The sequence below is a fragment of the Maylandia zebra genome, linkage group LG15 (assembly GCF_041146795.1).
Source record: "Maylandia zebra isolate NMK-2024a linkage group LG15, Mzebra_GT3a, whole genome shotgun sequence".
Lineage (NCBI taxonomy): Eukaryota > Metazoa > Chordata > Actinopteri > Cichliformes > Cichlidae > Maylandia > Maylandia zebra.
This window is the reverse complement of record NC_135181.1, coordinates 29741701-29756999: the sequence shown is the minus strand read 5'-3', so window position 1 is coordinate 29756999 and position 15299 is coordinate 29741701. Positions and strand designations below refer to the sequence as shown.

Here is a 15299-nt window from a genome sequence, read left to right as displayed (position 1 = left end):
TATTTGTAGTGTGAACAAGCAGACAAAAAAATCGGATTTGATCAAAAAATCGGAATTGAGCATTAACACGTGCAGTGTGAACGTAGCCAAAGTGACTCAGATCGGATTTGAAAATATCGGATTTGTGCCGTTCACACTGCCATACCATGATCGGATATGGGTCGCATATAGGGTAAAAAAAAAAATCGGATTTGATGCGCTTTCGCCTGCAGTGTGAACACAGCCTTAGGCTACGTTCACACTGCAGGCGAAAGCGCATCAAATCCGATTTTTTGACCCTATGCGACCCATATCCGATCATGGTATGACAGTGTGAACGGCACAAATCCGATCTTTTCAAATCCGATCTGGGTCACTTTCGTATGTGGTACTGAATCCGATACATATCCGATGTTTTAGAAAGCGACTGCTGTTTGAACGGTCAAGTCGCATTAAATCCGTCTTTTACGTCACTGACACAAGACAGACGCCAATTATCAGCACCGGAAAAGCGCCCGATAACACATCGCGAACGCTTCCTGGCCATCCAGTGTAGATGTCAGTGAAACTGTTGGGAAGACAACGTTGGATAAACGTGAACATTTTATTTGTACTGTATAATCTGCAGATTCTGACAGAAATCTGCAACTATCCTTTGAAGTACCGCTCTCTAAAACAGCAATAAGGATAATTATTAGGTTATTTACATTATTATGTAAATAACAAAATAACTTAAAGCAAAAATTGGGAAACGTAAAGTCCGAAGTCTTTATATTAAGGGCCATCAGTCAAACAATATTGTTTGCTCTGGGTCCAAACAGAGCGCGTTGTGTGTGACATCTTCTTTTGCGCATGCGGGCCGCTTTGTGGGTTCACACTAGAGCGCGTTTGCTGTCGCATTTTATTTGTAGTGTGAACGAGCAGACAAAAAATCGGATTTGATCAAAAAATCGGAATTGAGCATTAAGACCTGCAGTGTGAACGTAGCCTAAGTCTGACACAGTGCTAAAATTAGGCAGCTTGCTGAAGGTGACAGCTTTTAATTGCAGTGATACCTGCAAGCACAATCTGGTTATTGTGCTTGCAGGTATCACTGCAATTAAAAGCTGTCACCCCCTTTAGACTCAGACCTGGTTGTCTGAGTCTAAAGGGGGGCATGGGGTGTAGTAGATCACTTTTGTAACCCTATTTTTAGATTTAAAGTAAAATAATATAAAAATACATTAAATCATATTAATTATTGAAAATCTTAAAATAAAAGCTTTTTTGCAGGCCAATAAAAATACACATAGGCCAGTAAAACCCACATGCTCTTTAAGACTTACAACGACATGCTGACACTCATTCACTAGCACGCTTATTAAACACACATTCAAATACAGATACAGATACACATTCACATGAACACACACCAAACCTACTTCACTGAGCAGATAAAACACTCTCAGAACTCGTTTAATGTAAGAAAGCATCCCAAAATAAAACTAGAGTAAAGAGCATTTTATTTTATACCTTAGTTTAAGTTGCATATTTCTATCCATCCATTCTGTTCTGCTTATCCTTATCAGGGTCACCGGGGGGCTGGAGCCCATCCCAGCTAACACAGGGTACACACCCTGTTTGTATTTAAGAAAGTGTTTAAGACATTAAATGTTAATATGGTACGAAAATACAATAAAACGGTTTTGTTTTTTGGACAGATGTATGCGGTTAATTAGCATTGCAAGTGGATAAGATGCTTTATGCTGAATTAGATTTTTCCTGGCTACCATCACAGACTTCTCACATTTTCAGTTTGAGTAATTTGTATATGAAACACAGTCTTCATTGTTATTTATTTGCTTGCTGTTTTTTTTTTTTGACTGATTATTTGTAGCTGAGCCAAATTTTGACAGTTTTCTTTTCTAGTATTCCACTATCTTCAATGCCACTGTGGGCTGTAGTGGGAGATACATTGCACTCAGGAGAAACTTTATCAGCCTTACAAATTCGGAACCATATTGCATTTTTCTACTTGCATTGAGATGAATGAGATGTTTTACCAGCAGATGGAGCCAATTCTGTTCCTACTGGGGGCAAAGGCAGATTTTACATATCTCAGTATTTCAAAATCTCCACTTTTCTTTGATAACTGATAGTATTTATTCTTTATTTTTTTTAAGACAAGGACACATACCATCATTACTCTGAACCCTTCTGTGAAGGTACAGTGAGTTGAAAACTCATGTATTATATATTTTCAAATGAAGAAGTATTTCTGAATGCAGCTATTTTGTACAGAAAAGCTAAGCCACAGGAATACACCATCTCTTTTTTTTTTGTTTCCTCTGCAGTCTGTTCACTATTTAAAGGAAAAAGGAGACTGCTGGACAAAGAAGACAATATTGAGGAAGGAGTGAAACAACTGGATGAGTGCAAAACCTTTCATTAATGGTGCCCTGGTCAGAGAATAAAACCTTTACCATTGCATTGAAAAAAAATGAATAATTCTAATGAGTAAATGCTTTCAATAAAAGCAAACAGTTTATAACAGCTGACATGATTGACTGATTGATTCAATTTATTTATACAGCACCAAATCACAACAACAGTCACCTCAAGGTGCTTTTTATTGTAAGGTAGACCCTACAATAATACATACAGAGAAAAACCCAACAATCCTATGAGCCCCCATGAGCAAGCACTTTGGCAGCAGTGGGAAGGAAAAACTCCCTTTTTACAGGAAGAAACCTCCGGCAAAAGCAGGCTCAGGGAGGGGCGGCCATCTGCCACGACTGGTAGGGGTAAGAGGAGGAAGACAGGATAAAAGACATGCTGTGGAAGAGAGCCAGAGATTAATAACAAGTATGATTCAGTGCAGAGAGGTCTATTAACACATAGTGAGTGAGAAAGGTGACTGAAGAAGAAATACTCAATGTATCATGGCCATTATTACAGTATAACTAAGGAAGGATACAGGGTCACCTGATCCAGCCCTAACTATATGCTTTATCAAAAAGAAAATTTTTAAGCCAATATAAGAGAAATATGCTCTTTCTTTCTAGTCCCTGTCAGTACTCTTGCTGCAGCATTTTGGATTAACTGAAGGCTTTTCAGCGAGTTTTTAGGACATCCTGATAATAATGAATTACAGTAGTCCAGCCGAGAAGTAATAAACGCATGAACTAGTTTTTCAGCATCACTCTGAGACAGGATATTTCTAATTTTAGAGATATTGAGCAAGTGTAAGAAAGGAGTCCTACATTGTTTAATATGTGCACTGAAGGACATATCCTGGACAAAAATGACTCCAAGGTTCCTCACAGTGTTACTGGAGGCCAAAGCAATGCCATTCAGAGTAAGAATGTAGCTGGTCTAGCACCTGATCTAGCACTTAACACTCACTGACTGCTTTGTTAGATGCACTTTACTGTCAGGTTTGGCACAAGCAGGACCCAAATGCATGACTTTCTGTATGAACACAATGCATTTACAGCTAAAATTACAACAAAGGTGCCAGTAATCCACAGTGCACATGTTTCTCTGTGTGTCAGTTCCCAATTCCTGTGCAGTGATTTTCCTCTGTGGTGAATGTTCCGCCTCCTTCAGTGTCTATGTACATTAGTGCCCAGCTCCCTCCACACGTTTCCGCAATCCTCCTGGAAACAAGAGACGCTACAGTAAGTACATTCCCAAGACAACCACCCGACAAACACTTTCACCTCACGAGCAGGAGACCTGACTGTGTTCATCATACAAGGACATGTAAATGGAGAGTCCTCTTCACACACCAAGGTCAGTTATGCTGTTCCACAGGGTTTGGTGCTAGGACCAATTCTGTTTACATTATACATGTTTCCCCAAGGCAGTATCATTAGAAGACATAGCATACATTTTCACTGCTATGCAGATGACACCCAGCTCTATCTATCCATGAATCCAGATAACACACACAAATTAGTTAAACTGCAGGAATGTCTTAAAGACATAAAGACCTGGATGGCCGCTAACTTTCTGCTTCTTAATTCAGATAAAACTGAGGTTATTGTACTCGGCCCTGAAAATCTTAGAAATATGGTATCTAACCAGATTCTTAATCTGGATGGCATCACCTTGGCCTCCAGTAACGCTGTGAGGAACCTTGGAGTCATTTTTGACCAGGATATTGTTATGTTTACATACACTGCTAAGATGGTGAAGGGTTGCTTTACAAGGGGGACTGAATATGAACATATACTCAGTTACCAGTAGGGGGCTCTGTGACTAATAGTGATAGAAGGATAGAAGAAGAGAAGTGTATTGTGATATGTTTTGGATGGCTAACTACTGCTGAATACACATTCCATTATAAACCAAGTCGTCTCCGTTCTTCTGTCGAAACACCACAAATTGGCGACGAGGATGAGTATTGCAGTATTGCACTATTGCAGGCCAGGTGGAAGCAGCAGTCAAAAACGCTACTCTACTCTCCACACCCGGCTCGTTTCCGACCGCGCCTGTTCAGACAGTCAATGTGGCAAATTCCCACTCTCACCAGAGGAGAGGACCTCGCCCTGCTAAAGGCTGCACTCCAGACCAACGCAAACGGGGAGGTTCAAAGCAGCAGCAGCGGAAGTGCTTCAGGTGTGGTTCTCACAAGCACTTAGCTAATGATAAAAACTGCCCGGCTGCTTCTTCAAAATGCAACAACTGCGGGAAAAAGGGACATTTTGCCAAGGTATGTAAGTCGTCAGTCAGTGAAGTGAGAGAAGTAGTGGTTCCAGAATTGGCAGTACTGTGCGTGCAAGATGCTAAAATGATGGCAGCTATTCAAGATAAGCTTACCTGCACTGTCGACATTGAAACTGTACAAGGTGGTTCTAAGACGGTAGAGCTGATAGTAGACACTGGAGCTTCTGTGTCTATTCTGCCAGAAACTATCTACAGACAGTATTTTGCAGACTGTTCACTGGTGCGACCTAAAGTCAAACTAGTTACTTATGCTAAAGATGAGTTAGCTGTGATGGGTTGTCTGCCTGCATCAGTTGCACTGCATGCACAGAATGAAAAAGTTCCTGCTTCCTTCTACATTGTCAAAGCTGGTTCCCCGCTATTAGGCCTCGATCTCATTAGAGCACTGAACGTCTGCATCGTCGGAGGCAAAGTGGACCGCATTCAGGATGAAACTGCAGATGAGCCGGATTCTACTAACCGGAAGTCTGCTGTATACAATGTTGATCCTATTCCACCAGCTCAGCTTGGGTGTGTTAAAGGGTTCATCCATAAAGTACAGGTAAACAACAATGTGCAGCCTGTCCGTCAAAAGCTGAGACACCTGCCATTAAGTGTACGTACAGAGGTATCAGCAGAACTCTCTCGCTTACTCAAAGCTGGCATAATTAAAAGGATTGATGCAGCTGAGTGGGTGAGTCCTCTGGTCGTGGCCCGGAAGCGCAAAAGGGAGTTGAGACTGTGTGTTGACCTTCGTGAACCCAATAAAAGCATCATTACTGACTGCCATCCTCTTCCTCACATGGAGGATCTGTTTTCTGAGTTGGCGGGTGCCACTCACTACAGCCAGATTGACCTGAGCTCAGCATACCACCAATTACCTTTGCATCCGGAGAGCCGCAAGCTGATTGCTTTCATCACTCATGAGGGACTGTTCCAGTTCACACGTGTTCCATTTGGCCTAGCATCAGCACCTTCGGCTTTCCAGAAAATGATGCAAACGGTCCTGAAAGATCTGCCTGGTGTTCGCAACTACTTGGATGACATCATCGTCTACAGAACATCAAAGGAGGTGCATGATACACGCCTGCAAGCTGTTCTCCAACGTCTCAGAGATGTCGGCCTGCAGATTAATACTGGGAAAAGTTCCTTCTGCCAGTCACACATCACATTCCTGGGCCATGTAATCTCAAAGGAAGGCCTACGTCCAAGCCAACATCACCTTACTGCTATTGCTGAGGCTCCTACTCCAAAGGATATGGCTGCATTGCGCTCATTCCTGGGTTTGTCATCCTGGTTCCGTAAATTTATTCCAGATTATGCTACACTGGTGGAGCCACTGCGACAGTTGCTGAAAACAGACATGAAAGTTGAACTCCAGTGGAACGAGGCAGCACATGAGAGCTTCAGTAACCTGAAAAAACTCCGTCTGGAAAGTCCCGCACTTGCCGTCTATGACCCTGACTTACCTGCTTTTATCACCACAGACGCATCAGACTACGGGCTAGGCGCTGTGTTGACACAGTTACATCCAGATCAAGTGGAGCGGGTTGTGGCGTTCGCCTCCCGAACACTGTCTCCTGCTGAATGAAAGTACTCCACTACAGAAAAGGAGGTGTTAGTCTGTGTCTGGGCGGTGGAAAGATGGCGTACATATGTATGGGGCCGCAGATTCACGCTTCGCACTCACCACCAAGCTCTTACTACCCTTCTCTGCACCAAAGGTATGAACAGAGCTGGCATGAGAATCGCACGATGGTCTGCAAGGTTGATGTGTTTTCAGTACGATGTGCAGTACCGTCCTGGGGCCCGTTCTTCGTACGTCGCTTACTACATCCAAGATCAAATAACACATCCAAGACCAAATCATCGCGCTAAACGTGAGCTCGCTAATCTGGTTCTCCGAACACACCTGCTGTTGACGATTAGTACAGCTGGATGAAGTAATGTGAGATCACTGGGTGTCGTAAAAAGGGCTACGCATCGATAGTAGAAACATTGATCGGCAACCCTCTGATTGGTCTGCGAAAATGTCGAAGGAGAGCGCTCAGTATTTTTCGGCAGCAGAGCAAGAACTCTTGAGTGAGGGATTTCAGGAGTTTCAGAGTTTAATCAGAACGCAAGGGAACACTGCAAAGGCTGCAAAAGCAAGGAGAGAGGGCTGGCAGAAAGTTGCTGACAATAAATGCGAGGTCCCTGCGAGAAAAGGTAATATGCCTCGCACACGAAGGTCACCAGGGCATAGTTCGCACAAAGCAGCGGCTCAGAGAGCTTTACTGGTGGCCATGCATGGATACTCAAGTCCATGCGATTATGTCATCGTGCTCTGTCTGTCAATCGTGTGACAAAACGGCCAAAACTGCTCCTGCTCCCCTACAGCCGGTTCAGTTTCCAGATGGTCCCTTTCAGCATGTGGCCGTTGACATTGTTGGACCTTTTGACCGTGGGTCGCAGGACTGCAGGTTTGCTATCACACTGGTCGATTACTTCAGCAAATGGCCAGAAGTAGCCTTTACTTCATCAGCTACTACAGACACTGTTATTAGGTTCTTGTCTTCAGTTTTTGCACGGGAGGGAAACCCTTGTGAGCTTACGACAGATAATGGACAACAATTCACTTCATCTGCTTTTGCTGATTTCCTGAAGGAAAGGGGCATCAAGCACATTAAAACAAGTGTGTATCACCCTCAAGCAAACGGGTGTGTTGAAAGATTCAACAGAGTACTGAAGGACTGTGTTCAGGCTGCACAGGTGTCCCAGAAGCCGTGGAAGCCCGCCGTAACAGAATGCTACAGCTCATGCAACAACTGGAGCAGCTCCGTTTCAGCTTCTCAGAGGGAGACCAATGAGAACAAAGCTAAATGTCCTGCCATTTCCCAAAGACACAGGACAGTATGACCAATGCAGGGCCAGAGTCTTTCACCAGCAATGTAAGAGTAAACGCTACACTGATGCTAAGAGGGGGGCAAAACCTCCCCAGCTTGTGGTCGGTGACAGGGTGCGGATACGTAAGCCTTTCCGAGTGGGGAAGGGAGAGAGACAGTTCACTGATCCACTGTCAGTGCAGCAACAGACTGGACTGAGCACCTTCATCTTGAGTGATGGAAAGAGATGGAATGCAGCCGGTCTCTCACTCTGCCGAGCAGAGAATGCTGAGCCGTTGCAGGCTGGTGAAGAGGTTGAAAACAACACAAGAGAAACTCCTAATGTTCCTAACAGACCGAGACAGTTACCAGCTTGGACCAAGGATTATGTAATGAAATGAGTTTTAAAAAAAAGTGGGAAATAACACGCTTGAGCTGTTGGATGCTAATGTTAAGTTCCATACTGCTAGTTCTGAGGTCCAAGTATAATAGATGATTGATTTACTGTGATTTATTTGTGAAGTTTTGTGACTTAAGGTTGTTACGTTACTACAGTAACCTTAACTGTACAAGTATTCATTATAAAGGACGATTTAGGCACCATAACAAGATGGGTATAGACCACAGGTATAGTTCAAACACCCAGTAATGTTATAAGTGAAATAGGTTCAGCAAGCAGTATTGAAAATGCTGTCTGGTTGCAAAGTTTACTACTGATAATGTTATGTGCAAATAGTTATGTTACCATGCTAAGTAAGTAATACTGAGGTAGTAGAATTCTGTGAGAATGAGGAGAGATGTTATGTTTACATACACTGCTAAGATGGTGAAGGGTTGCTTTACAAGGGGGACTGAATATGAACATATACTCAGTTACCAGTAGGGGGCTCTGTGACTAATAGTGATAGAAGGATAGAAGAAGAGAAGGGTATTGTGATATGTTTTGGATGGCTACTACTACTGCTGAATACACATTCCATTATAAACCAAGTCGTCTCCGTTCTTCTGTCGAAACACCACAGATATGTCCTTCAACTCACATATTAAACAAATACGTAAGACTGCTTTCTTCCATTTGCGCAACATCTCTAAAGTTAGAAATATCCTGTCTCAGAGTGACGCTGAAAAACTAGTTCATGCATTTATTCCTTCCAGGCTGGACTACTGCAATTCATTATTATCAGGATGTCCAAAAAACTCGCTGAAAAGCCTTTAGTTAATCCAAAATGCTGCAGCAAGAGTATTGACAGGGACTAGAAAGAGAGAGCATATTTCTCCTGTTTTGGCTTCCCTTCACTGGCTTCCTGTTAAATCCAGAATTGAATTCAAAATCCTGCTCCTCACATACAAGGTCTTAAATAATCAGGCCCCATCTTATCTTAATGACCTTGTAGTACCAAATCACCCTATTAGAGCACTTTTCTCTCGCACTGCAGGCCTACTTGTTGTTCCTAGGGCAGGGGTCGGCAACCTGCGGCTCTTTAGTCCTTATAGTGGTTTGGGAAAATAAATTAGAAGTATTTAGCTGAAGTGTATTTTATTTATGTTAGTTCTTTTTTAAAAAACAAACCAAACTTGTAGTTCTAAATTGGAAGATTGTGATATTGAAATATAAAAATAAAATTATATTTTATTATTTTTTCATTGCTCAAAATAAGCGTCACGCACGTGGAAGCCGGTATACCCGCCGAAACGCCGTGCATTTATTGAGTCTTTCAACCCCAGGTAGGCCAATTATGGATCTTCGGAGCCACATTATGTCCGCAGGTATTCTCCAACATGAACTATGTTAAAAACAAACACCGCTCACGCCTCACAGATGACAGCTTACAGTCCTGCATTAAGATGAAAGTGACTTCGTACAGCCCCGATTTGCAGACGATGTGTGCACATCGAGGTTCAGGAGCAGAAGTCCCATTGTAAACATATCACGGCAGACCCTACGATGTTTGCATGAACATGCTTTTCAGCATCTCTTTATTGACCACTTTTCACACACGGTTGCTGTACGCATGCAGCCGGCTGTAGCTTTTCAGCTCACAGCCACACATATACCAACAACAGCATAGATAGCACAGACGTTAAGGCGGGGAGGCGTGATTGCGGGTGCCACTCAGGTGCGTCCGCCTCACCTGCAGCGTCACTGCAGACGACGCCCCGCTACACACATTAACCTGGTATAATACATATTTAGGCAGAATTTTGCAAATATCTGTTTTTCATTTTTTAGCAGCATAGTGCTTTTTTCCCCAATTATTTTTAAAAGTCAGGTCAAGGCTCCAAAAGCCCAAAGGCGATATAAGGGTGGCGTTTCTGTTTGCTACATGGATCATTTTAGTTCAGGTTGGTGTCTGTCCTTTTGTTATATTTCTTTAAGAGTTCAAAATGTGTTAATTACATAAATAAAATGTAATTTTCTCTGTAGCACTTCATGGATTTTATAAGCAACACACCTTAGTTGTTCACACAAAGCATAAAGGTAAAAAACAATATATACAGTGTTATCTTCATTTTAGATGTCAAAAAGGATTTGCAGCTCCCAGTGTTTTCTTTTGCATGGAAACCAGGTCCAAATGGCTCTTTGGGTCTTAAAGGTTGCTGACCCCTGTCTTGGGGTATTTAAAAGTAGAATGGGAGGGAGAGCCTTCAGTTTTCTGTGGAACGAGCTTCCTGTTTGGATTCGGGAGACAGACACTATCTCTACTTTCAATATTAGGCTTAAAACTTTCCTTTTTGCTAAAGCATATAGTTAGGGCTGGACCAGATGACCCTGGATCCTCCCTTAGTTATGCTGCACTAGACGTAGGCTGCCGGGGATTCCCATGACGCATTGAGTTTTTCCTTTCCAATCACCTTTCTCACTCACTATGAGTTAATAGACCTCTCTGCATTGAATCATATCTGTTATTAATCTCTGTCTCTCTTCCACACCATGTCTTTCATCCTGTTTTCCTTCTCTCACCCCAACCGGTCGCAGCAGATGGCCGCCCTTCCCTGAGGCTGGTTCAGCTGGAGGTTTCTTCCTGTTAAAAGGGATTTTTTTCCATCCCACTGTCGCCAAAGTGCTTGCTCATGGGGGTCATATGATTGTTGGGTTTTTCTCTGTATCTACTGTACAATATAAAGCGCATTGAGGCGACTTTTGTTGTGATTTGGCGCTATATAAATAAAATTGAACTGAATTGAATATTCTGGAGAAATATTTTGGACCTGGCATGTAAGTAGGCGTTTAAATGCTACACTTCCACCAGTAGCCTTAAGTAATGATAAGGCAGAATGGATCCACACTTTTGTATTGTTTACACCAAATCTGACTCCTTAGTTCAGAGGAGTGTCACCCAGTGTGGTCTTCTGTTGCTGTACAGATGATAAATGATCTTATTCTTATATAGCGCTTTTCTACTCTCCCAGAATACTCAAAGCACTGTATACAACATGCCTCATTCACCCATCTACGTCTAAACACAAGTGCAAACTAACACTTCATACACATTCACACTCCGATGAACGCGTGGGTTAGTATGTTGCTCAAGGATATTTGACATGCAGACCGGGGAAGCCAAGGATCGAACCACCAACCTTCCAATTAGTAGGTGATCTGTAGGTGATCGGATGACCACCTGAGCCACAGATGTTCTTCTTGATGTAATCAGATTAGAAAATGGTCAAAACATCTTCCCAAAGGGCACATCCATGTTTCTTTCTCTTTTTACTCTCATAAGTGTTGTGAAAATTTGGACTGATTCCCCAGCTACTCCAGTCTTTTTAATGGAAGTATCTTTGAACAACACAATAAACCATGAGTTTTGCTCAATGACTCCACAATAGTATGAGTGTCTGTGTAAATGTTAGACAACACACAGATACAGAAAAAAGTGCTAAATGTATGTGTGGTTGGGTGAATAGGGCTTCAAAGGATAGAGCCTTTCTGAGTACTAGTCCATTTACCATATAAAAATAATCTGTAAACACAGAAATTTGAATTTTTATATTTAACAATTCAGAGTTCAATTCATATTAATAATAACGTATACTTTATTAATCCCGTAGGAAATGAGCCCTCTGCATTTAACCCATTCACTCAGTGAAGCAGTGGGCAGCCACCAATCCAGCGCTAGGGGAGCAGTGTGCAGAGACTGTAGCTTGTCCAAGGGTACCTCAACAATTTGGCTTTTTTTAAAAATATGTTTACACATTCAAGGAGTTTTTCCATATTTATTATATATAACAAATAATGTTTTTAGAACAACAGCAATAATATAAAAAATAGAAGCCACTGAGTCATTATGAAACACAAAACTCTATATGCTCTTTGAATAGATTTGACCACACAGTAGTTAATTATTTTATCTATTTGAGTTATTTACAAATATTGTTTCCCAAAACAATTAACAAAAAAAACATAATATTATGTGTATTCGAAATAACTTTAATTAAAAATGAAACACTGATATAATATAATATCATCAAATCAGTAATACACAAATGATAATATAAATATTGTGTAATTGTTCTTTTTGTATGCTTTTGTAATGTCCACCCACTGTCTCGCTACCTCCATGCACTTGTATTTTTAGTTAATTATTAGACAAAAGGAAAACATAGAAAAATAGTTATAGATACATATAGACTGATATAAATGGGGTGTTTTGTATATGTTTTTAGATACTAGAATATAAAAGTGATTACATAGCTCATTAATCGGGAAATTTGTCAGCATTATTGACCTACTTGCAGTTTCGCTTAGCCCAAAGAGGCTCTTTGTCTCTGCCTTAGCTCATTGTAATTCATTTTAAATGATCAGCTTTATATTCATTTAAGCCAGTTCAATACCATTCAAGTCTCTCCTTTAATAATATATGGTCACAGCAATAACCAGGACCGAGGCACCCTATGCTGGCTATATGCTGGCTATTTCACTGATCTGAACAGACCAATGTTGTGATAATGATTTAATCAATTTGCCCCAAGGCCCCTCAGGCCAGCAGAATAAAGCAGAATTACTGTTTCAATATCACACACCCTGCTGCTGCTGGTACATCTTCTGTATATCTTAGATGATATGTAAGCAGCTTTTTTTAAATTTATTTTTAAACTTTTGTGCTACTTTCTATGAACCAACCTTTCTTCACACAGTAAGCTATCCGGTTGTTCAGTCAGACGTCACGGATGACGTTGCAGGTATTTCCGGGTCTAAGTGCTCCTCAAGAAACAACGATGGCGGAGCCAGTGACTTTGTTCACGATTACCTCCTTCTTTAGCGAAGTACCAATTAGGGTTAAAAAGGGTCTTAATTCCTTCAACTCTAGTAAAGTGGTCAGTGTAACCGTTCTCCCAGGCGGAATTATAAAGGGAAGTGTCCAGGCATCCATGAAAAAGAAGATTTACAATGTTGAGGTGAGCTAGGAGTAAGCTAGCTAGCCGACGATTAAACATGAGATATTCTGTATTCTGATGTATTTCATAAAGCACACACACGTACAGCAATGCTATAACAGTGGAAGTAAACGAAGATGAAAATCTACATAACATGGAGGTTTTGGAGAGTTAGTAATGTTAGCCTAGTACCAGTTATATTAGCCTAGTTAACCTAGTACCAGTACACAGAGCAGCGCTGCAAGTGTTTGTTAGAATGTTTAGGGTAAGCATTAACTTTCTTTCAATGTAGGTGCATGTTGAGGGTCAGTCAGTCAGGTTCAGCTCCTGTGAGTGCCCGATTGGCAATGATAAGTGCCATTATATGGCGGCATTGTTGATTTGGGTGGAGAAGAATGTGTCTCGCACTGACGTGGAATGTGTGTGGAAGAGGGTAAAATCATGCAAAGCAGAAGAAATTACTGCCAAGAGAGTGTCTGTGATGACACCCTCAACAACACAAGGTCAGTTATTTATTTAAAATTTGTCCTTTGAATTAATTATAATAATTATTTTCTTAACTTTTTAAAAAGCATTATGTTTTATATGCTAAAATTATTATTTATACAGATTACTAAAAGTTTTTTTTTTTCAGCTGGAATCGAAAGACCTGTCTCCCAGGAGGACAAGGAATGGGCAGTGGCATCCCTATCGAAATTGCAACGTTTTACTGGGATGGGTTGGATTTTGAGTCCTGAATGCTCTCAGGTACTTTGATATTTACTTTAACATGTGGTATAAATTGTACATGTATGTAAACTCTTGTAAACTACATACAGCAGACTGTTTGCTTCCACTGTCCCCACTTTATTTTTTACATGTATTTTATATACTCTGTACCTGACTTTGTCTATTCTGTGGTCAAAATTTCTTGGTTCCATTAAAACCTTTAAAATCCTTTTGCTTTAAATCTAGGCTAAACCAGCCAAGACATTTGATGAAGTGCTGAGGAACCTGGGATTTCCCCAAGCAGAAGACAAGGCTCGTTATCTCTTGGCATCACTGGCTGTGTCTGACGAAGAGAAGAAACAGATTGAGGAAGCAACAGTTGTGCAAACGAAGAATGCATTGTGGTAAGAAAGTGCTTTGAAATTTATTCTGTTAAGTGTTAAGTAGGAAATTTTAGTTAACTGTGTCTCTTAATTTGTGTTTCTTTATAAAAGGTCAGCATATCGCAAGAAGAGAATCACAGCCAGCAACTTCGGTTTGGTCCTGAGTGCAGTCCAGCGGCGCTCATACCCCCCTTCCTTATTTAAGACTCTGCTTGGACAGTACAACCTGACAGAAGGATCTAAAGTAAGTTGTTAGTAAAAAGGGTCTGTGCATCTAAGAATTCCTTTATGACTAAGTTGTATTTTCATCCCCAAAGGCATGTGATTGGGGGATCCTTCATGAGCCAAAGGCCAAGCAGTTGTACACTGACTGTACTGGTGCAGCTATCAAGGAGAGGGGACTGTTTTTATCTAACAGTGGCCTGCTTGGTGGTTCTCCAGATGGGACTGTCTCTAATGAGTGCATCATTGAGGTGAAATGCCCATGGTCAGCCAGAGCCAAAACTGTATTGGAGGCTGCAGAAAGTAAGGACTTTTTCCTACAGCTGGATGAGGCAAGTGGTTCCCTGGTATTAAAAAAGAATCACAACTACTGGCATCAGATCCAGGGCAACCTCTATCTCACAGGGGCGAAAAGCTGTCACTTTATTGTTTGGACTCCATGTGACTTTTTCATCTTGCATGTGGATAGAGAACAAACTTGGGCTGTTAACATTGAAGCGTTGGAAACGTTCTACCGGGAAGTTTTTTTACCCCATATTTTATCGCAGCTTTGAATTCATATCAGCATGAGTAATTTATCAGTCCAAATGTTTATAGTTAATTTTAAAACTATTTGGAAATTGTACATTTTTTGTCATTGTAACTTTGTAAATATATTCAGATAAATTCTTAAATTATATTAATTTTTGATTTGAAAAAATAAAATGTTTTGGACAAACTGTTCCTGAAAATAAAGAGTAACACATGTATCTGGTATTCTTCATTTTAATTGAAAATGCATAGCAAGAAAACTAGGCAGTAATCAGGAAGCTGGAATGGAATGAAAAATGTAACAAGCCATTGATAAAAACAGAGTAAAACATTATACGAATCACAAATGAGACCATTCTCAATTTGAAACTATGCAACTAAGTTGTTTTTATGTTGTAACATCCTGAGTATACACACAAAACAATCCAGAACACTTAGGAGTTATAAATAATAAAAGTAAACTTATTCAACAGTTGTATTTTCTGGTCCACAAGTAGTTAGAAAATGACACAATGTACTTTTACCTCTGAACTCTCACAGGTATAAT

At 41.0% G+C, this 15299-nt stretch overlaps 1 long non-coding RNA gene across 1 annotated transcript; it reads left to right on the top strand.

The window, feature by feature from the left end:
* Window positions 1–13321: 13321 nt before the first annotated feature.
* Window positions 13322–13991, top strand: LOC143412747 (uncharacterized). Its single transcript, XR_013093291.1, has 3 exons — window positions 13322–13411; window positions 13543–13655; window positions 13863–13991. It is a non-coding gene; the product is annotated as an uncharacterized LOC143412747 (long non-coding RNA).
* Window positions 13992–15299: the final 1308 nt, after the last annotated feature.